We start from the raw sequence: 23,415 nt of genomic DNA, 5'->3' as shown, positions 1-23,415 counted from the left end.
AGGGAAAAAATACTTTGTTCTGTAGTAATATTTTGACAGTGCTCTTTAATCATTAGTTAAAAAGGTGTAAAAACAATGCACGTAGGGAAACGGACTTGGCCCAGTGGTTAGGGCGTCCGTCTGCCACATGGGAGGTCTGCGGTTCAAACCCCAGGCCTCCTTGACCCATGTGGAGCTGGCCCATGCACAGTGCTGATGCGCACAAGGAGTGCCATGCCACGCAGGGGTGTCCCCCGTGTAGGGGAGCCCCATGCGCAAGGAGTGCGCCCCATAAGGAGAGCCACCCAGCGTAAAAGAAGGTGCAGCCTGCCCAGGAATGGTGCCGCATACACAGAGAGCTGACACAACAAGATGACGCAACAAAAAGAAACACAGATTCCCGTGCCGCTGACAACAACAGAAGCGGACAAAGAAGAACACACAGCAAAATGGACACAGAGAACAGACAACTGGGGTGGGGGGAGAAATAAATCTTTAAAAAAAAAAAAAAAACAATGCACGTTATTGGTGTTAGGGTGAGATGTTATATATGTTTATTTGATACACACGTTTGTTTTGGAAGTTTACAACTATTATGCATTTATTGTTTATGTATGTTTATGTATGAGTGATATATTTCAATAAAATTTTTTAAATGAAAGGGAACATAAAGAGGAAAAAAAGCAATGGAGAGACGCAACAAAAACAAAAGTTGATTCTATAGAAAGATTAGTGAAATTGACAAACTTTAAGCTACACTCACAAAGGAAAAAGAGAGAGAAAAGATACAAATAACTAAAATCAGAAATGAAAGGGGGGACATTACTACCAGCCCCACAGTAATAAAAAGGATGATAAAAGGATACTATGAACAAATGTACTCTAACAAATTATGTAAACCTAGAGGAAATGGACAAATTCCTAGAAACACACAAAATACCTACCCCAACTAAAGAGGAAATAGAAATCCTCAACAAACCAATAACAAGTTGAGATTGACCTACTAATCAAAAACCTCCCCCAAACCAGAGCACAGGACAGATGGTTTCACTGGTGAATTTTACCAAACATTCTAAGAAGGATTAACAACAATCTTTTTCAAATCCTTCCAAAAAAATTGAAGAGAAGGAACATTCCCTAACTCATCCTATGAGACCAACCTCACTGTAATACCAAAGTCAGATAAAGATACTAAAAGAAAAGAAAATTACAAACCAATATCCCTTATGAATATAGATGCACAAAACCTCAAAGTACTAGCAAATAGAATCCAACAGCACATTTAAAGAATTATAAACCTTGATCAAATGGGATTTATCCCAGGTGTGCAAGGAGGTTCAACATAAGAAAATAAATTAATGTAATATACCACAATAATAGAACAAAGGAAAAATAACACATGATCATCTCAACTGATATGGAAAGGTATTTTACAAAATCCAGCACCCCTTTCTTCATGAAAACACTCAGAAATTTAAAAATAGAAGTAAATTTCCTTAACATGACAAAGGGCATATATGAAAACCTCACAATTAACATCATACTCAATAGTGAAAAATTGAAAGCTTTTCTCTAAAATCAGAAACAAGACAAGGATAGTTACCACTGTTAGCTGACATTGAACTGAAACTTCCAGGCAAAGCAGTTAGGCAAGAAAAAAAGGTAAAGGTATCCAAGTTGGAAAAGAAGAAGTAAATTTCTAGGTGACATGGTCCTATTATTGAAAATCCTGAAAAATCTACAACAAAGTGACTACAGCTAATAAACAAATTCAGCAAAGTGATGGGGTACAAAATTAACATAGAAAAATCATTAGTTTCTATAATTAATAATTATAGAATTCAGTAGTTAACAATCTGAAGAAGAAATCAAGAGAAAACTCCCATTTACAATAGCAATTATAAGAATCAAATATCTAGCAATGATTTTAACCAAGAATGTAAAGAATTTATACATGGAATACAATAAAACATTGCTGAAAGAACTCAAAGATAATCTAAATAAATAGGAGGGCGTTCCATGGTCTAAAGGATTGGAAGACTAAATATTGTTAAGATGTTAATTCTACCCAAAGTGATTTGCAGGTTTAATGCAAAGGCAATAACAATTCCAACAGCCTTCTTTTGTAGTGGAGAAATTCGGGTATGCGCGGTTTCGAAGGCCAGGACACGAGAATACCGAGAAGGAAGTTGGTTTATTTCGACCGGCCGGGCTCGGCGGACTCTTGTCCTAATAAAAACCGAGCCCCGAACAGCCTTTTCCAGACCCTTTTATACAGAGGATATAGGATTAGGAAGACTAACAGTGCTGGTAAAAAGACCTTTGGTTAGGTTCTTCAGATCTTAGTATCAGATAGGTTATTTCCTCCAGGTGAGTTACATATTCTCCACATCTAAGCCAGTTTGGATTAGCATAGCTCCACATCGTCTGGAGGCAACCCTGAATACACACTGTCTCACATCCCTTCTGAACATTCAAAGACTATAGGGCCTATATTACTTATCTGGCCATCTTGGAGACTAGGTACTCTTGGAAATAATTTTGATTTAATGCACAGGCTATATCATATTCCCCCCTTTGAGGCCGAACTTAAGTTATTAAGCTTCGGCATCACTATTGTCTGAGTCCCTCTGGACTGGCTGGTATGTATATAGAGCCATGAGATGGGCAGCTGTTTGCCTTTTTACTACACCATTTATTAGGGTGCGCATTCTGCTTATGATGAAAGGAAGGAGGCATGGAAGGATGGTGCATGCTCCTATGAAGAGGGCAACTATTCCCAATAGAAGCTTGAAATTGTTTACTATTGACTGCCAGCTTCCAAAGGGGTTATTTATATTCCAGCCATTCCAGGTTTGCACTGGGACATGAGCAATTTTTACTATATTGCTTGTAATTTCATCAATAACCTTTCCAGTGTTATCTAATTCAAGGCAGCAGTTAGAGAGATTGAATTTTCCACAAACTCCCCCTTCAGCTGCCAAGAGATAGTCTAGGGCAAGACGGTTTTGATAGATAGCATTCCTGAATTTAGTTTGCTCTTGGGCTAGTAAGTTCAGTGCATGGGCAGTTTCATTAGTTATTATTTCTACCACCGCTTGTAGGCGGATGATTCGGTTTAGCATATAGATAGGGGTTCGGTAACCCCACATGCCATCCTCTGCCCAAGTTGCTGGCCCATAGTATTGGATTATACGCTCAGGGGGCCATTCTTCACCTCCCCAGGTAATGACAGCCCTTTTTTCCCTTATGTTTTGATACACTGGCTGGCTTAGCTCTTTCCCTTCTGTTAGGGGAATGAGGAAGAAGGAGGGTTTTATTGTACCAAGCATACAAGTTCCACACCAGTTTCGTGGCAGTTCTCGGAATGCAACTTTCCCACAAATCCAGTACAAACCATTCGGGGCAGTGAAGGGGCCCTTTGCAGTGGAGTTCCACACTGTGATTAAATTGGGGAAAGTACGATTTATGAGAACGAGGTCTGATTCGTTCCATGTTCCCCAAGGTTCTGTTGTATTTGTGGTATGATTTTGGAATTTTCCCCTTGTACATGTTAGATTTCCAACAGCTATAGAGGAGCTTAGGCAGGCCCTTGAAGCACAATATTTTCCTATGACAGAAGTTTGTAAGGGCCACATACTATCTCGGGGGACAGCCGGGAGGCCAGTTGCATTATATGGTTGACTGTAATTGTATTTCCTGGTTTCCCATGGCCATTGGTCTCCCATATTAGTACCGCCACATACATAACATGAGGAGACATTTAAGGCGGCCCCCACCACTTCAGTCAGGCTTATAAAGAGGTTTGTTGCTGCTTGTGGGATGGAAAAGGGCTTTTCCATTTCTTCATAAAAGGAGTGGAACACAGAATGGGCTTTACTTGTGAGTGGGTATTCTCGATACCCAACCCAGATGTAGGCTCCTGGGTCTATTCCTTTACCATCAATGCAGAGGCCCATTTGGACTCCCTGAGTCTGCCAGGATTCAGGTTTAAGGATGGTGAGATTTAAAGGGTTATACTGACCACGTGGATAGTCAGCCGGGGCCATACCTTTGGTGAGGATAGCTGTCTGTTTAGCTATGTTTGTTTTCCAGGTGGCCCAGGTGATATAAGACCAGTAGGGGCAGTAGTATGCACCTATGTATTTGCACCAAAAACTCCCCCCTTGGGCTGCACTTCTCATCTCTGGAGCGCACATGTACTTATTGCTATGAGTATACGTCCGCTCCCAGCTGAGCCCTCCACAATCTGTGTTCCATGGTATCCCAGAGTCTATAACCTGACATGCGTCAAATAGGAGGGACACTTGTTCGTTCTGGCTCATGACTGGGGTGGAGGAAAGCAGCGCCCCATTTTGATTAAGCACTCTTATTTCCCATTTACAGGAGACTGTTGGGGGTCTAGGGTCATAGCAGGTTATTTGGCCAGATGCATTACAGACACTATAGGAGGTTCCCTGAAACTGACAGGTGGTTACCTGGCCCTTGCAGGTGTAATGACTATGATATATTAATGTGGTGTTGACATGGGCCCCTGTACGCACCTTTTGTATACATGGCTCACATTCTGTGGTGCTGACCTGGGACCAGGGGAGGGTTAAGGTTAGAAATAGGAAAAGCAGTCGAAGGGGCATTGCAGTGGACTAATCCGGATTCCTAATCTTCGGCTGTGCGTAGACCAATCAGCTTCCGGGTGTGATTGGAGCAGAGCTCGGTGTTCCCTCCTCAATCTTCGGCCGTGCGTAGACCAGTCAGCTTCTGGGGTGTGACTGGAGCAGGGCTCGGCGTTCCCCTTTTTCGCAAGATGAGTTTGGTTGGGCTGTGGGTATCTGGAATACAGGTCCAGGACTCTGAGGCAGCTCGCTTGACTCGGCTATGGTGTATCCACGGGATGATTTCAGCTACCTTAACTGCAGTGGGGGTGGATAAAATGACAAGATAGGGCCCTCGCCATCGAGGAGTTAGTGGAGCTGACTTCCAGTCCTTGACCCAGACTGCATCTCCTGGCTTGTATGGGTGTACAGAGCTGCTTAAGCTAATGGGGCCCTTTCTTGGACCCAGCAATGCAGGTTATGTAGGGTTTTTCCTAAGCTTATCATCTGCTGAGCTATTGATAAGTTCCCTCTTTCTCTAAGATCCCCCTCTATATTTCTGATTAAGGGAGGAGGCCTCCCAAAGAAGATTTCATAAGGAGTTAGGCTTAGTTTTCAGCTTGGGCTGGCTCGAATTTGGAGGAGAGTACTTGGAAGTACTTGCACCCATGTTAGCCCAGTTTCTTGGGAAATCTTGGCAATATAAGTCTTTATTGTACGATTCATTCGCTCTACCTTTCCTGAGCTCTGAGGATGGTAAGCGGTGTGCAGTTTCCATTGGATGCGCAGTGCCTTTGCAATCTTTTGAGTGATTTCAGAGACAAAGGCTGGTCCATTGTCAGAGCCAATTGAGAGCGGTAGCCCATAGCAAGGAATAATTTCCCTGAGGAGAACCTTGGCTACTTCTTCAGCTTTTTCTGTTCGAGTGGGGAAGGCTTCCACCCAGCCAGAAAACGTGCAAACACGGACTAGGAGATATTTATAGCCTCCAGATCATGGCATTTCAGTGAAATCAACTACTAGATCTTCGAGGGGCATACTACCAATTCTCTGGACCCCTGGGGCTGTTGTGGGCCCCTGGCGAGGGTTATTCTTTGCACATGTCACACATCATTGGCATACAGCATGGGTGATAGTGACTAGTCTTGGGATGTAAAAGAATCTTTCTAACACTTCCTTAAGATGAGTTTTTCCCAAGTGTGTGTTCTCATGGTAGTCTTGAACTACAGCTGCTGCTAATATTTGTGGCACAACTATTCTGTGATCAGGCAATGTCCACCATCCATTTTCCCCTTGTGTCCCACCCTCAGAGAGTATCCACTCTCTCTCAGCTTGAGTATATTGTGGCTCTCGGTGACTCAGAGGCTGCGGGGCAAGGACAGGCAGTGTATGCTGGATGTTCTGATAATTAAGGGGTTGAGGAATGAGAGCAGCGGCCAGGTTTTCAGATAGGGATCCCTCCCGCGCCACTCTTTTTGCTTCAGCGTCTGCCCTCCGATTTCCCTGGGCAATGGGGCTGTGGCTGGTCTTGTGTCCCTTACAGTGCATTACAGCTACTTTGGCAGGCTCCCAAACTGCATCTAGTAGCTCCAGAATCTGTGTGCCGTATTTAATGCTCTTGCCTCCCGAGTTAATGAGTCCCTTTTGTTTATATAAGGCTCCATGCACATGCAGGGTAAGAAAGGCATATTTGGAGTCTGTGTAGATGTTAACCTTGGCTCCTGCTGCAAGTTGCAAGGCTCGGGTGAGGGCAATGAGTTCAGCTTTTTGTGCTGATGTGTTATTTGGGAGGCGCTGTGCCTCTACTGTGGTCTCAGATGTTACTACAGCATATCCTGCTCGTCGATTGCTGCCCTGCATAAAGCTACTCCCATCTGTAAAAAACTCCATGTCAGGATTTGCCAATGGCTGGTCCTGAAGGTCTGGCCGGCTGGAATATACTTCTTGCAATGTTTCCAGGCAGTTATGGGATGGAACCCCTGGCTCTATGGGTAGCAGGGTGGCTGGATTTAGGGTTTTTACAAGTTCCAGCTGGATGGATGGGTTCTCACATAATAGAGTCTGATATTTAACCAGGCGGCTGTTAGTAAGCCAATGTGTTCCTTTGGCTTCTAAGATTGTGACTACTGCATGTGGAATCCGGACAATAATAGGCTGCCCAAGAGTCAATTTTATAGCTTCTACTGTAAGCATGGCTGCAGCCGCTACAGCTTGCAAGCATGAAGGCCATCCCTGGGCTACAGTGTCCAGTTGTTTAGATAAATACGCTACAGGTCTTTGCCAGGAACCGAGGTATTGAGTGAGTACTCCTACTGCTATGCTTTGGCGGTTGTGAACATAGAGGTAGAACGGCTTACTGAGGTCTGGAAGTCCGAGACTCGGTGCTTCCATTAGAGCTTGTTTGAGAGCAGTGAAAGCATTTTTCTGTGGGCTTTCCCAGAGCAGGGGATCCCTATCTCCCCCCTTTGTGGCTTCATATAAAGGGCGCGTGAGGACCCCAAAATTGGGGATCCAATTGCGGCAGAATCCAGCTGCCCCAAGGAACTCTCGCAGCTTCCGGCGAGAATTGGGCTCAGGCAGACTACAGATCGCTTCCTTTCTCTCAAGTCCTAATTCACGGCGCCCCTGTGTTATTTTGTAACCTAGATATTTGACCTGAGGTAGGCCTTTTTCTTAGACACCCGATAGCCCTTCTGCTGTAGATGTTTTAAAAGAGCATGGGTTCCACCAGCACAGTCCTGATAGGTGGAACTTCCGAGAATGAGGTCATCTACATACTGGAGAAGAAAACAGTTATGGCTTTCTGCCTTAAAGGATTTGAGATCACTGGCCAGGGCTTGTCCAAAAATAGTGGGTGCATTTTTAAATCCCTGAGGCAATCGCGTCCATGTCAGCTGCTGCTTTTCACCTCAATTTGGATTTTCCCATGTAAAGGCAAAAATCGGCTGACTCCTTGGTGCTACCCTAATGCAGAAGAAGGCATCCTTAAGATCTAGGCATGAAAAATAGATTGCCGATGCTGGTATTAAGCTGAGCACAGTATAAGGATTAGAAACTGCAGAATGAAGGGCTACTACTGCCAAATTAACTGCTCTTAAGTCCTGGACTGGGCGGTAATCTCCATCAGGCTTTTTAACTGGGAAGAGAGGGGTGTTCCACGGAGACTGGCACGGCTTCAATATGCCCTCACTCAGCAATCTCTGAATATGTAGCTGGACCCTTTCTTGCGCTTCGCGTGGAACTGGATACTGCCTTATGCTTACTGGACTGGCTGTAGGCTTTATTTCAATAATAATTGGAGGAATGTCATGTGCCATCCCCATCGGGTTCCCCTCTGCCCATACTTCAGGCACATCTTCAAAGGGGAGCTGTATGGCCATGGATTTTCCAGTTTCACTGAGGCAAAATAGTCTCCATTCCTCCTGCAGAGGAAGGGTTAGCGCTACCTTCGGAGGGTCTTGTGGCCCCAAGGTCAGTGTGGATTGCCCTGTGGCACTAAAGGTAATTTGAGCCTGTAGTTTAGACAGCAGGTCTCGACCCAGGAGGGGGACTGGGCACTCCGGAAGATAAAGGAATTCGTGAGTGACCTCCTTTCCCCCAATGTTGCAAGTCCTGGCTTGAAGGAAAGGCCGTTGGGCACTTTTGCCAGTTGCCCCTACAATAGTGGCTTGCCTTTTTGATAGAGGCCCAACTGGCTTGGTCATTACAGAATGTTGAGCCCCAGTGTCAACCATCATCTGTATGGTGCGGCCCCCAATTTGAACTCCGACCATAGGCTCCTCGGGGCCAAGGGAATAGGAGCCTGGTCTGTCCTAATAATCTCTATCAGAGTCCTCCATTCCTGCCAGCCCAATGATCTGATTTGCAGGTTTCTTCTCTGAACCTTTACGGTCCCAGCGTTTGGGTTGTGATACCCCACTGGCCTTTCTGGCTAATGCTTTGGCTGCAGAGGCCGGGTCAAGTGGCCAGCTAGGACACTTTCGCTTCCAATGTCCATCCTCCTTGCAGTATGCACACTGATTTCGCCCTAGACGTGGGCCCTTCCCTCTCCTTGGGGCTGGGGCTTGCCAAGTTACCTTCCTTGTCACAGGAATGGACTTTTCCACTATGGCTGCGGCCAGAAAATCCGCCTTTTTCCTCATCTTCCTAATTTCCTCCCTTTTTGTTTCTTCATTACGGTTGACATAAACCTTAGTAGCTACTTCCATGAGCTGAGAGATATTCATTCCAGCAAACCCATCTAATTTCTGCAGCTTTCTCCAAATGTCAGCCTGTGACTGGGCAACAAATGCTGCATTTACCATTGTTTGGCTCTCAGGAGCATCTGGGTTAAAGGGCGTGTATACACGGAATGCCTCACACAGTCTCTCATAGAATTGAACAGGACTCTCATCTAGAGCCTGTAGAATTTGACTGGTCTTTGCCATATTCACTGCCTTGCAGCTCCCCGCCTTGAATCCTTCAACTAATGCCCTATGGAATGTCTCTAGTCGGTTGAGCCCGACAGCGCTATTTGGATCCCACAGGGGGTCCTCTTCTGGGAACTGCAAGCGGGCATATTGATCACTGTCCAAAGTTCCCTCAGGTGGGTGCTCTCTAAGCCAGGCTAGCGCTCCCTGTGTGACCCGCATTCTCTCCTCAAAGTTCAATAAAGTCATTATAAGTTGTTTACAATCAGCCCAGGTGGGTCTGTGGGTCTGTATGATGGACTGGAAAAGGTCTGTCATGGCCTGAGGCTTCTCCGAAAATGGTGGGGTGTGGCTTTTCCAGTTAAAGAGATCAGTTGTCGTAAAGGGCTGATAGATAAATGTCCGGCTTCCCCCCTGAACCTGGCCATCTGCATCGTAAAAGATTGGGGCCCGGGTTTCACGGAGCGGGAACTTGAAAGCAGCCTTTTCCCTTGCTCCCTCTGCCCCCGGGGCTCCCTGTGGTTTGAGCTGTAATCTCTTAGAGTCTCCTCCCTGACTGACAAGCAGCGCTGCAGCAGCGTTGCCAGGGGCAACCGGCTGTAAAAGCAGCTGGTCTGCATTTTTCCTTGCCGAAGGTGCCAAAGACCGCTGCGGAGACGGTAAAAACTGCTGTGGGGATGGTGTAGGGCTCTCAGGAGCAGATGGCAATAAAGGCAACTGCGGGGATAGTATAGGTGCCCTCTCTGATGGTGACAAAAGCAGCGGCGGGGGTGGTGACAAAAGCAGCAGCGGGGATGGTGTGGCTATCGCACTTCCCTGTGCGGATGACGACTGTGGGTCACTGCTTAGGGAGACTAGCTCATTTTCATTCCTTAGTACCGCCGGGGCGGGAGTCATCGCATAAGGCAGTGGAAATTCAAATTCATCTGGCCCTTCCAAAACGGGCAGATTAGCACTGGACTTGGGATGCACTTTCTCTGTGCCCTTTGCACGGTGATTGTTTGGTCTGGTCCCTGGGACGGCACTCCTCCGTGTCTGCATTAAGCGAATTCTAGCTTCCTTAGTCATGCACTTCCTTAACCAAGGCGGGTTTTGGCTCACAGCATTTTCCCAAGCATCAATGTAGGGGAATTGGTCTGGATGCCCTGGATTTCCAGTCACTGCGTCGTGGACTTTACGGATGATCCGGGGATCCAAAGTGCCCTCCTGGGGCCAGCCCATGCCGAAAGTTGGCCATTCTAACTCACAAAGCATCCTAAGCTTTCCTGGCTGAAACCTTATGCCATACATATCTCCCTGGAATGCACGGGGGAAGTTTTCTAGCATACATCCTAACGGGGTTTTACTGTGTGTGTTTCCCATTTCCACCCTGTGCCGGCGGTGTACAACAGTCACTCAAGCCTTTCGCTTTGTCCGTCTCCGGCCGCGTCCCTCGCGGGAACTTTCAGGCGCCTCTTAACCTTAGCGGATCGGTATAAGCCCCCGATATGGAAGGGGGTCCCTTTGCAGGGACCCCCCAGACCGCCCTTGATCGTATGAGGTCGCCACGGAACCGCGGATCGGGACTCCGCACTCGCGCCGCAGAAGCAATTTTCCGCGTCTCACTCAGTCGCCACAAGCACACGCACACAACCACCCCGCTTTCCTTTCCTCGGACCTGGAGAGGAGACGGCTTCCTCCTGTATTCTCAGGAGTACTAGGGCCTCCTCTTTGAGAGTTGATCAGACTCCCTCCTAATTTCAGAATTAGGCCTTCCCTGCACTATGCCCCCGGGGGTCTTACCAATCCGACGTGTGGAGCTCCTTGCTTCGTTCTCAGGGTCTCTCAAACCTCCCAGTGTCCCCGGCTCCTCCGGAAGGGCTCCAGCGAAAACCACAACCTCTTTCTGGACTCAAAAGGGGTGTCCAGGGGCGCCCAGGGCTGGGCTTCGCCCGGGCCCTCCCGGCCTCCCCGGAGACATCCGGTAGGGGCAAACAACTGTTGCCGCCTCTGACCTTCTCAGCGCATCCCACCAGAGTCGCCAGAAATGTAGTGGAGAAATTCGGGTATGCGCGGTTTCAAAGGCCAGGACACGAGAATACCGAGAAGGAAGTTGGTTTATTTTGACCGACCGGGCTCGGCGGACTCTTGTCCTAATAAAAACCAAGCCCCGAACAGCCTTTTCCAGACCCTTTTATACAGAGGATATAGGATTAGGAAGACTAACAGTGCTGGTAAACAGACCTTTGGTTAGGTTCTTCAGATCTTAGTATCAGATAGGTTATTTCCTCCAGGTGAGTTACATATTCTCCACATCCAAGCCAGTTTGGATTAGCATAGCTCCACATCGTCTGGAGGCAGCCCTGAATACACACTCAGTCTCACATCCCTTCTGATCATTCAAAGACTATAGGGCCTATATTACTTATCTGGCCATCTTGGAGACTAGGTACTCTTGGAAATAATTTTGATTTAATGCACAGGCTATATCACTTTGTCTAAATGGAAATGCTTATCATCAAACGTATAAGGAAGGATGAGAGGCCCCAAACAGCCAAAAGCATCTTGAAAAAGAAGAAAATTAAGTCTGAGAGAAATGAAGTCACTTACTTGTGCAAGGTTTCAGCTGTGCGGCAGACACAGGACTGATCTGACCAAAACTTGTGTTCTCACTACTGTCCCCAGCTGTGGACCAAATAATATTCACTGTGTTTGCAAAAGTTAGGAACAGGGAAGGAGAGGGTCCAGAGAACACGTCGAGCCGATTTCTAAGTAAAACTGCCTGAGAAGGTGGTGCTAGCCTACTTTTGAGTACAGTGCAAAGATACTGAGAAGCTGAGGCGTGTTAATAAAAGGAAATATCGTATATGGACACAGCAATGATAAAAGCAAACAGAATCAAACAAGAGCTCTCTGTGCCCTGATTCCTTCATTTCACTTACCTTGGAAATTATTTCACTACAGTAAAAAAATTAACCTCACTTTTTTCCTAATGGTAAATAGCCTAGCCTATAGGAAGGTTCTAGCTTAATTTAGCAGAAGCTTCATGGCAGACGGTGCAGCGATTTTCCGTCTTCAATTGCAAATCAACGACGATCAACATTTAAACCACTCAAAAAGAACTGCTTCTTCACTTCTTATATTTGTCCTCTCTCAGAATTGGAAGTAGGTTACTGTAAATTCAGGGGTCTCTACCTCTGTAACTGCTGACGTTTTTGGCAAGGGTGCTCCAAAGCGGGTAACGTTGAAGAGATGAGATAAAGCAGAGGCTCGGCTGGGAGCGGGGCGGGGACGTGCAGACAACGTCCCCGGGGGAAGGGGTGAGCCAGCAGCGGAGGTGGAACTACCTCTAGGCCGTCAAGTTTGAAGGCAGAGCAGTCAACGCGAGCTCCATGTACTGCTTTTCATTCCGCCTGCCTCTCTCCTCCTCGACAAGCATATCTTTGCGACCTTTCCTCAGGACCAGGGAAAATGGGCCAGGGCTGAAAACGCCTCCAAAGAGAATCACAATGTACTGGAAGGCACCTTGGCTGAGTAACTACTTGAACCAGGCAAGATCTGTTTCTGATAACCAGATCCAGGAGACAGGCAGAACTCATCAGGGAGGTAAGGAAATACCCTCTTTTGCTCTGAAAACTAGAGATACAGGTTATCTTAAATCAAAAACTCTGATTAATGGTGCTTTAAACAAATAGGGGTTTACTTCTCTTGCACAGGTCTAGAACAGAACTTCTTAAAAGTGTGATCTCTAAACCCCTGGAGATACATGAGACTTTTTCAGGTCAAAATACTTTTCCTAATAATGCTAAGGTATTATTTGTTTTTTCCACTGTGTTGATAATTGCACTGATGGTTCAAAGCAATGATGGGTAAAACTGCTGGTACCACAATCGAGGCAATGGCACCAAACTTTATTATTAGCCATTGTATTATTTACACACTTACAGCAAAAGGAAAAAAATTTTAAGTGACTACCTATATTGCACTGATCCTATATGCTGACTGTGATGGTTGTCATGAGGAAAAAGTTAGGTGGTTGGTTGAGTTTTTTGAAAAAAAGTAGCTCCTTTTTTTGATGGAACATTTTTAACTGAAAGAACAATTGGCAAACAAACTCGTTATCCAAACTTAGCTATTTGGAAGGCAGCTTCTTGAAAATGAAGGAATTGGGCTTTGCCATCATCAAGGAAAATAACTAACAATTTATGTTGTAAATAATAAAATTTAATAACATTTGAGCTTTAAAGCTAAAATTAGAGTTTTTTTAAGAACTTGTGTCCACCAACATGAGCTTGACAATTTCTCAATACTTGTAACTTTTCTGAGAAGATTGGTGACATTAACAAACATAAAATTTTGATATGGTATAATGAAATGTGTCAACATTAAATAGCTCAGGCTTTCCCAACCTTGGTACTATTGATATTTTGGGCTAGATAATTCCCTGATGTGGTGGGCTATCCCATGTGTTGTAAGATGTGTAGCAGCATTCCTGGCCTATACTCACTAAATGTCAGTACCATACTCCTTCCCAGGTGTGACAATCAAAAGTGTCTCCAGACATTGTCAAACAGTTCCTGGGAAGCAAAACTGCCCCCAGGTAAAAACCATTGAATTAGGTAACTCAGTAAAAACTGACATTTTCCAAATGACTAATGCATGACATTACAAAGTCAAAGTGGGTTCAAAACCCATTTGAAGAGCAAAATAGAACAACAGTTTAGTGCAATAGGAGAACAAAAAATTTTTAAATATGGCTTTAGATTCCATATTTTAACTAATCTGGTTGAGTTCTGGTGGAGTACCACAAAAGAATATTCACCATTACCTAAAAAGACTATTTAAAGTACATGTCTTGGTGAAGCCAATCTTCTACAGATATATCAAGCATTGTTTCTGATAAAGGGACTCATTTCACAGCAAAGCAAGTACAGCTCATGCCCATGGAATTAACTAATCTTGCAACACGCTAAATACCTAGAAGTACCTGAATTAATTAAAAGTTGGAATGGCTTGTTGAAGACTTAGTTATGGCACCAGTTATAAGACAACATCCTGGAAGCCTGGGATTCTATATCACAGGATGCAGTACATGCTTTGAACCAGAAACTATTATATGGAGGTGCTGTCAGTCCCAAAGTTAGAATACATGGGTTCAAAAATGTAGGAATCAGAGTAAAAGATGCTCCTCTCGCTAATATAGCTTATAACCTACTTGCAGATACCTGATTCTCTTCCTGGCAAACTTCATCTTTGCTAATTAGGAGGCTTAGTCCCCAAGGGGGGTGGGTATGTTTCCAACAAGGCACACAATTATGCTTCCAGTGAACTGGAAGAATAAATATGGCCATTTTGGCATCCTTAGTCTACTGAACCAACAGCAGAAAGAATGGTTACTCTACTGGTTAAAGTGAGTGATTGACACCAAGGGAAAATTGGATTTTGCTAACCAATAAGGACAAGGAGGACTATGTTTGGAACCTACAGGATTTTCTGGGGCACCTCTTCATACTTCTATGCCCAATAGTAAACATTAATGGAAAATTACTACAACCAAAAAAGACAGGATGATTGAGGACTAAGATCCTTCATGAATGAGAGTTTGGATTACTTCACCAGGGAAAGAACCATGAAGAGCTGAGGTTCTGGGTGAGCACCTGGGGAATAAGGAATGGGTAGAAGATAGAAGATAGACATGTCAATTATGGCCACATGACCAATTACAGAAGCAAGTATTGTAGTAGCTTTGCATATTTTCCCTTTGCTTGTTATATGTATGTTTGCATGTTCTTCTTTTCTTCTTTTCTCTCCTCGTTATTATTTAATATACAAATTTTAGGTCATTAACTTTACAATTTAATCTTGAGGTACAATAGTTAGTGGGACTGAGATTTATGCTGAGCTAATTCCTCTAAATCTTATATCTTCTTCAGTGGAGAAATAGGTTCAGCAGAGTTTACTGTTTTGGACCAAAAATGGTATCATTTCAATGGACATAGATAGCAACAGAAAATCAAGAACTAGGTATAGCTAAAGGCTTATAAAAGAATTAAAGATAAATGTTGATACCATTTAGATCGAGTGCCTGAAACCTGATAATTCAGGTCTGCATAGCTGATGGAAGGTAGGGATGTAGATATATTCTTCATGCTAGAATAATAAGACTATGGTTTATTTATACATGAAGCAAATTGAAAGAATAGGAATGGAAAACACAATATTGATTATGAACTCTGATAAAATCAGGTGAAAATATTAGGAATCTGAACTCAGCAGTAAATTCTAAGAAGTAGAAAAGATTTTTTACTCTCTGGCCTGTTTTCTACTATTCCTTATTTACCTAAACCATGTGAAAATAAGTCACAGACACATGGCAAGTTAGGGCACTGGCTACAGGAATATTTTCCTAAATAATCAAGGATGAATGGTTCACAAAAGTCATTACTGTACTCTGAGATGGAAAGAACTAGAAACAAGTCTTTCCCATCCTGACAAGAAGAAAAATTCTAGACAAACTGAAAATTAACAACTCAGATTCATCCCCTTATCTCTGCTACAAAACAAAAGACTTAATCTGCTGGGGAGTCGACAGTGGAATTCCACTGCAGCTAGGAGAGAAAATGAAGGCCATCACCCAAACTCCAGTCAGACCCATCTCCCTTATCTCCCCTACATTTTAAAAAGCTTTAATCTGCAGGGGATGGTGTTCGAAACAGCTTGCTGAGGTGCAAACAGGGAGAAGAAGTGTGACTCTGGAGGAGGGACAGGAACACTTATAATGTCCACACTTAGAGACCTAGAGAAGGTTCTCGAACCTTCCTAAGACTGAGGCTCAAGCAGATTAGAGACCACCCCCACCCTTAGCCCTGGTCCCACCCCAACACCAGGCTAACAAGTCTCAAGTAAATCAGGAGGGAGGCGGGGCTGGGGAGAGTGTCTTCACGGGAGGACTGCCTGGTTCAGGAACCTAAACATAGTGAGGTGGTTGCCTATGCAGAGTGTGGTAGTGGGTGGGGTGGACTGAGTCATGTACCTCCATTTAGACAAATCCGTGGTCTTTATTTGCATTCCTCTGAGTGTGAAGCTACTGTAAATAGGATCTTTTGAAAATGTTGTTTTAGTTAAGGTGTGGGCCAACTGAGTGAAGTCTAGTAGAACCTGGAAGAAAAAGGAGAGGACGTCGCCATGTGATGGGAAGGCCAAAGCACCCAAGGGTTGCTGGCCAGCCAGGACACATGACCCTGTGAGGAAGCCAGCCTTCCAGCTTCTGAAACCATGAGCCAATAAATTCCTGTTGCTTAAGTCAAAACCAGTTTGTGGTATTTGTGATTGCAGCCTGGCAAAACCAAGACTGGGGTAAGGAGGGCATCCCTGTAGAGGGGCAGCCTGGCTTGGGGTGTCAGAGTTCAAACATGATAAGGACTGTGTATGCAGGAATAAGAGGCAGCTCCAGCTTGGGCCATGTGCCTATTTTGGGTGAGTAGAGCATCTAGTCAGAGGGACAGCCCAATGGCAGGAGTCTGAGAACAACCAGAGGAGAAAGGTGCTGGTATATAGGGGCCCAGATGGGATAAGAGAGGCATCTGCAAAGGAGGCAGCCTAGTAGGGGCATAAGAGCATAAGTGGAGTGATGGAGACATCCACCCCAGGGGGCAGGAAGTAAGGGCAGGTACAGGAATCTGGTGTGGGGCATCAGAGCCTGAGATGGGAGAGGCGGGCTGCTGTAGAGTAGAGTGAGAAGGATATTCATGCTGTGGGGTTGGGGTAGGGAGAGGAAACGGCGGTTCTAGAGGGGGCTATTGGAGTCAAAGAAGAGTGAAGAGAACATCTGTTCCCAATGTTCCCAATACAATTGCTATGTAACAAACCACCCCAAGAATCGAGAACTCAGCAATATACCCATACAAATATGCCCAGCTGATTTTTGACAAAGGAGCAAAAGCCATTCAATGGATGAAGGCCAGCCTTTTCAACAAATGGGGCTGAAGCAATTGAACATACGTAGATAAAAAAATAAACCTCAATCTAAACGTCACACCTTATACAAAAATTAACTCAACACTGATCACAAAATTAATTGTAACATGTAAAACTATAAAACTTTTAGAAAAAATAGGAGAAAATCTTCAGGACTGAGGGCTAGTACAAGGTTCTTAGACATGACAATGAAAGCACAATTCATAAAAGGAAACATTGATAAATTGGACCTAACAAAAATTTAAAATTTTTGCTCTGCAGAAGACCCTGTGTAAAAGATGAAAAAGATAAGGTACGAACTGGAAAAAAAAATCTGCAACCATACATTTGACAAAGGACTTGAATCTATGCTATGTAAAGACCCCTTAAAACTCAAGAGGAAAAACACCAAACAATCCAATAAGAAAATAGGCAAATGATAGGAACAGACATTTCACAGAAGAGGATAAACAGATGACAAATAAGCACGTGAAAAGATGTTCAACACCATTAGCCATCAGGAAAATGCAAGGTGAAAATCACAGTGAGAAAACACTGCACACCTATCAGAATGACTGAAAAATATAGACAATGACAACGCCAAATGCTGGTGAGGATGCAGAAACTGGTAGTGATATTATAGCCACTCTGCGAAAGAGTATGGCAGTATCATACAAAAGTAATCATGTGATCACCATACCACCCAGCAATTGCACTCTTGGGCATTAATCTCAGAAAAATGAAAATGTGTGTTTCTAGCAGCTTTACTCATAATAGCCAAACACTGGAAACAGCCCAAATGCCTGTCAACCGGTGAGTGATTAAACAAACTGTGGTACATCTGTACCATGGAATTGGTACTACTCAGCAATAAAAAGGACAGAATTATTGGTACAATAAATTGGATGGAAGCCAATCTCCAAAGGTTGCATATACACACACACACACACACATATATATATACATATGATTCCATGTATATAACACTCCTGAAGTGACACAATTGTAGAGATGGAGAACAGATTCATGGTTGCCAGAGGTTTCAGATGCGGGAGGGAGGGAGGTGTCTATGGCTGTAAACCGCAGCATAAGGGATCCCTGTAATGAAACTGATCCGTAACTTGACTGTAGTGGCGGTCAGACAATCTACACGTAAAAACGCATATAAATACACACACATAAATAAGCACAGATGAAAGTTGTGAAATCGCACACAGATCACTGGATTCTATCAATATCGGTTTCCTAGTAGTCTACTATAGTCACCCAAGATGTTACTTAAAACTGGGTGAAGGGTATACAGAATCTCTGTATGAATTCTTACAACTGCATGCGAATCTTCAATTGTCTCAAATTTAAAAAAAAATACAGGACACACACATAAATCTGAATTTCAGATAAGTATGCCTCACTTACCTTTAATTTTTTTCATTGCATCATATATCTAAAATTCAAACTTAAGTAGGCGTGCTGTATTCTATCAACTTCCAGGAAAGGACTGTACTATCCTGACTTCACTCCCTCTCGTAGCGGTCGCTCCCAGGAGCAGACTGTCTACCGCCCAAGTCCAGTCCACCTCCGAAGGGAAGATGGAGCCATCTAGTAAGAGGCTGCTCCACGGGTGCCGCCTTCTTGACCCCTGAAACATCTCGGCTTCTCCCCACCTTGCACAGGGATCGTGCTCTAAGACCTCCGAAGCCCTTTCCCTCTTGGATGCTGGATTGGTGCTGCCTGCCCCCTTTGCACCACGGGGCCTCTTGGCTCTCCACGCGGTACTGAACCATCTCCTCCGTCGTAGTGAAGGCAGTGCTCGGGATAAAGGCCGCACGGCGGGCGCCGCCATCTTGGCTGCTGGGTCACTGCCTCTTGGGGCCCCACCCGCCCCCGGAGCCGCGCGAGATCGGTGGGACTTCGCCTGGGAATTTGCGCCAGAGTCAAGGTCTCGGTGGGCCGTCAGAGGGACCTTCCCAGCGGCCGCAGGAAGATGGTTCCAGAAGGCGGCTTTGGTGCGAGATCGCTGAGTCTGCAGTCGTGGTGTTGGGGGTTCAGGGCCGCAAATGGTCCGTGATGAGCGGGTCTGCGTCCGAGCGTGCTGAAGATCTAGTAAGGCGTGGTGAAGCGCCCCCAGGGGATCGGTATTCGGTGTCTTTGACCGCGGAGCCTGAAGCCTATGGCGAGGAGTTCCCGAGTGTGGGGAGTGTTGGTCCCCGTCCATTCTTTCATTTATCCCCATGAACAGTAGGAAGAACAGGACGGGAAACGCGATTGGGGCGACTGTGGGCCTTGGTAATGCGATCAGTGAGATGCGGGAGCGAGCCTGTGGTGAGTGTGGGTGGGTGATGTCCTCGGTCCCTTTTCTTCCTTCCCCACCCCCAGCCGCTTTGTCCCATAGGAAGGGCAGGTTGAGCAGTTTCTGGCCAGCTCATAGGATCGCCAGTAAAGGGAGCTGCAGCCTTTTTTACTGTCAGTTTAGTTTTTTCCAGGCGCAAAGCCAACCACTAAAGGACACTGGATGAGACTATGCTACTGAACTACAAGGATTTTCCAAAATATTACTGAAGGACAAAACATGGGGTTCTGCAGATCCCTTGATGTTCCTAATCGTATATATTAGATTCCTCTTTTCATATAAAAGCAAAAAATTCTGTTTTGTTCCTGGGTTCCTGCCTAGCTCCTCCCTGGGGGTGATCTTACAGTGCACCTCACTCTATCCTGTCTGTTTTAGGACCTCATTCCACTTCCTGCTATGTGTCATCGTAATTGGGAAGAAGGAAGTAGCTTGGCACTTTGGACCATCCTGTTTGGGCTCCTGCTCAGTCTGTTCTTAATGGGGCCCTGGCACTGATAGGTGTTTCTTCAAGCATGTCCAAACCATACCCTGCTCCTGTGAACAGAATTTTGATTACTAGATATCCATCTCTCTTCCCTCTTATAGCTGCCATTTGGATTTAAATTGACCTGTCAACTCTCCACCATCCTTGTATTTTTGCTTCAGGTATCTGGTAAAGTTAATGTTCAATTCCCTATCAAGGAACTTCTGAGACGCTATAATTGGGTTTCTCTTGGGTCAGGGATGAAGTGTCATCAGGAGGATTGGTGAGTTAGAAATGGTTCAGGGATTGAGCTAGGTGGAGGTAAGCCAGTAGCAGTTGGTCAAAGGTCATTTTTGGGTGCTTTAGTGCTTAGAGCCCAGGGGATTTCATTGCATGATGGGCCTGGGGTAAGGCGGAGGTGCTAAGTGTTGTTCAATTTTTAACCTGATATGTTTTTATTGAGTCAATGTTCCAGGCACTATTCTAGATCCTGGGGATACAGCCAGAAAGAAAACAAAATTATCTTTCTTACGGAGCTCATATTTTAGTGAGAAGAAATAAACACTGAAAAAATACATTGATATTATGTTGGGTAGAAATGTGCCATGGAGAAAAATAAAGTGTGATAAGGAGTTAGAAGATATTGGATGAGGGCAGGACTACAGTTTTAAATAGGATGATCAAGGCAAGATTCTTGCCTACTGCTGCCTCTTGAGCAGAGACCAGAATAACAGAGAACAAGCAGTAGGTCCTAAGGGGCATTCGTGGCCACAGGAAAGATAAGTATAAAGGCTCTGAAGTAGAAAGTGCCTATTTAAGGATGTAGAGGAAGGCTTGTGGCTAGAATGGAAAGAAGGAAGACTGGGAGGGCAGGAGATGAAAATAACCAAGGTGGCCAGAGGTCAGACTAGGTGGATTTTGGGGGCTTGGAAGGGACTGTGGCTGCTACTCTGACGACAAGACCACCTTCTTTTGGATTACCCTTCCTGAGCTGAAAGGCAGATAGTCCAATCTGTTGAGAACAAGTCATTCTATAAATTTGAGTTATTAAAACAGTATATGAATAGAGTCTCCCTCCTAGGAAAATAGTTTAAGATGCAGATAAAGCTAAGTACTTTTTCAAACTGCCTCTGTCCACAGTCATCCTTTCCTTCCCTATTGCTAGGAAAGTAGAAGTCCTTTGAAACATCCAGTGCTAAACAAATCTAAAATGGTAAGGGAAGACCTAACCTCCCTCTTGGCCTCAAGTCAATTGATTTTTCTCCTGACTCTTTCTAGGACAGTTGTAGCAGGCATCAGACACCCCCATCTACTGTAGCATCAGGTGGTGCAGGTGACCATCTATCCCTGGAAGTCTTCCCATTGGGAACATGTGAGCCAACCTGTGGGGAGAGGAGAAAGAGTTAACTATGTAAGTACATGCACAGCTCTTGGTGGAGTACAAGGGTCTTCAAAATCTGCCAAGTTACAAAAAAAATGAATAAAATAAAAACTTAGAATTCTATGATCCATAGGTTTGGCTCTCCATTGGCTGAGAGCCTGCCTCATAGAATTGTCAAGGAAATTTCTAGATTTAGAACAAAAGAAGGAAGCTCTTAGATAACATTTTTCTGGGCACAGCTTTAAAGAAAAAATTAAAGGGAAAAGAAGTCAGGGACTTCATATTAGAACCATTAAGAGAAACTTTATAAAAATACTGTTACTCTATGAATTCATGGTTTCTAATATATGTAGATAGATGATAGATAGATAAATATATTGATTGATTGATATAGATGTGTATGTGCATAACCGCACACTTATGTTTTCTGACTCTCACTGCTGAGAAGGCCTAGAAGCTGTGATACTCTAGTAGCAGTGAGCACACTAGCATTTAGTGTTGAAAGTGCATTTATCATTCGACTAAAAGGAAACAGATCATTGGAGAAATAAATGACTAATTCCAGGGCAGGAAACAAAAAAATACAAGATGATCCTGGACAATTTTGCTGTGCCAGAAAGAGGGAAATTCTTAAAGAATGTTGAGAAAATATAAAAAGGGCATAGAAGACAGATTGAATGGACTCCAGTTTGACAAATCCTATAAAATATGAGCATAAAAATAAACACTGAGGTTTTTTTTGGATCTGAGCAGCACCACAGCAGTAGGCAAAAACAAGTGCCTTAACAAAAGGTAGCAAAAAGGGAGCAAAGAAGAAAGTGGTCACTCCATTTTCTAGGAAAGGTTGGTATGATGTAAAAGCACAGCAATGTTCAAATAAGAAATATTGGGATAACACTAGTTACAAGGACTCAAGGAACAAAAATTGTACCTGGTAGCCTTAAGGGTGGTGTTTTTAAAGTGAGCCTTGCTGATCTACAGAATGATGAAGTTGCATTTAGAAAATTCAAGCTAATTACTAAGGATGTGCAGGGCAAAAACTGTTAGGAAGCCTAACCAACTTCTGTGGCATGGCTCTCACCCATGACAAAATGTACTCCATCGTCAAAAATGGTCAACATATTGATGTCAAGACTACTGATAGGTATTTGCCTCATCTGTTCTGTGTTGGTTTTAGTAAAAAAAATGCAGCAATCAGATTTGGAAGACTTCATCTGCCCAGCATCAACAAATCCGGAAGATGATGATGGAATTCATGACCTGAGAGGTGCAGACAAATGACTTGAAAGAAGTGGTCAATAAATTTATTCCAGCCAGCATTGGTAAAGACATAGAAAAGCCTTGCCAATCTATCTATCCTCTCCATGATGAGTTCGTTAGAAAAGTTAAAATGCTGAAGAAACCTAAGTTTGAATTGGGAAAATTCGTGGAGCTTCATGGTGAAGGTAGTTCTGGAAAAGCACCTGGAGATGAGACAGGTGCTAAAGCCTAACAAGCCAATGTATAAGAGCCACCAGTCCAAGAATCTGTTCAAAATTCAGCCTTTTAAAAGTGACAAATCTAACGTCTTATTTGTGATGGCTTACTTTAAATAATCTAACAAAGTAAATAAATACTCATAATAATAAATTACAACTCAGGAGAACATCCCAATATAAATAAGTAAGTGGCAGAGAGGGAAATCTCTTCTTTCCCATAGAATGTTGACTCATAAATGTGGAAGTCATTTGGCAAACACCACAATAATTATTTATTCAGGCAAGGAACTTTCAGAGGATGAAAGTTTGATGAAAAATAGTATTTACATAGTCTCGAAGTGTCTCCCACAAGATAGTTACTAGGTACAAAGGAGAAAATAGTAACTTTAAGTGAAGAAACTTGGTGAAGAAACGGCAGACACCATCCCACTGACCAATCAAAGTTATCCCCAGGAGTGGGACAGACAGACATCAGTGCCATATAATATTCTATTTATTCATTTTAATGTTTATGGACATTTAGGTTCTTTTACTTTTTGGTTACTATATATAGTGGCCCTATAAATGTGGGTGAAGTTTCTGTTGCTCACATACCTAGAAATAAAATTATCAGATCATAGGGTATGCATTTGTTCAACAATTATAGGTAATAACAAACATTTCTTCCAATTTATTGTATTTACATTCCCAGGTCCTGAATCCAAGGAAGCTAACTCTCCCATTAGGTAAGCTGGAAAGAAATGCCAGAGCCTGAGTGTAGAGGCAGGCAGTTCACAGGATGTTGGGTGCAGAAAATGCTGGCACTGAGGAATTCTCATATCTCCCTCC

At 44.1% G+C, this 23,415-nt stretch overlaps 2 pseudogenes; one reads left to right on the top strand and one right to left on the bottom strand.

The window, feature by feature from the left end:
• LOC101438983 (septin-14-like) overlaps positions 1–10,021 on the bottom strand; it is a 56,528-nt pseudogene extending 46,507 nt beyond the window's left edge.
• Positions 10,022–19,146: 9,125 nt separating this feature from the next.
• On the top strand, positions 19,147–22,658 carry LOC101439406 (small ribosomal subunit protein eS1-like; annotated as a pseudogene).
• The last annotated feature ends 757 nt before the right edge of the window (positions 22,659–23,415 follow it).

Source organism: Dasypus novemcinctus, chromosome 23 (genome assembly GCF_030445035.2).
Source record: "Dasypus novemcinctus isolate mDasNov1 chromosome 23, mDasNov1.1.hap2, whole genome shotgun sequence".
In the NCBI taxonomy this organism is placed as follows: Eukaryota; Metazoa; Chordata; class Mammalia; order Cingulata; family Dasypodidae; genus Dasypus; species Dasypus novemcinctus.
This window is presented reverse-complemented; position numbering and strand designations above follow the sequence as displayed.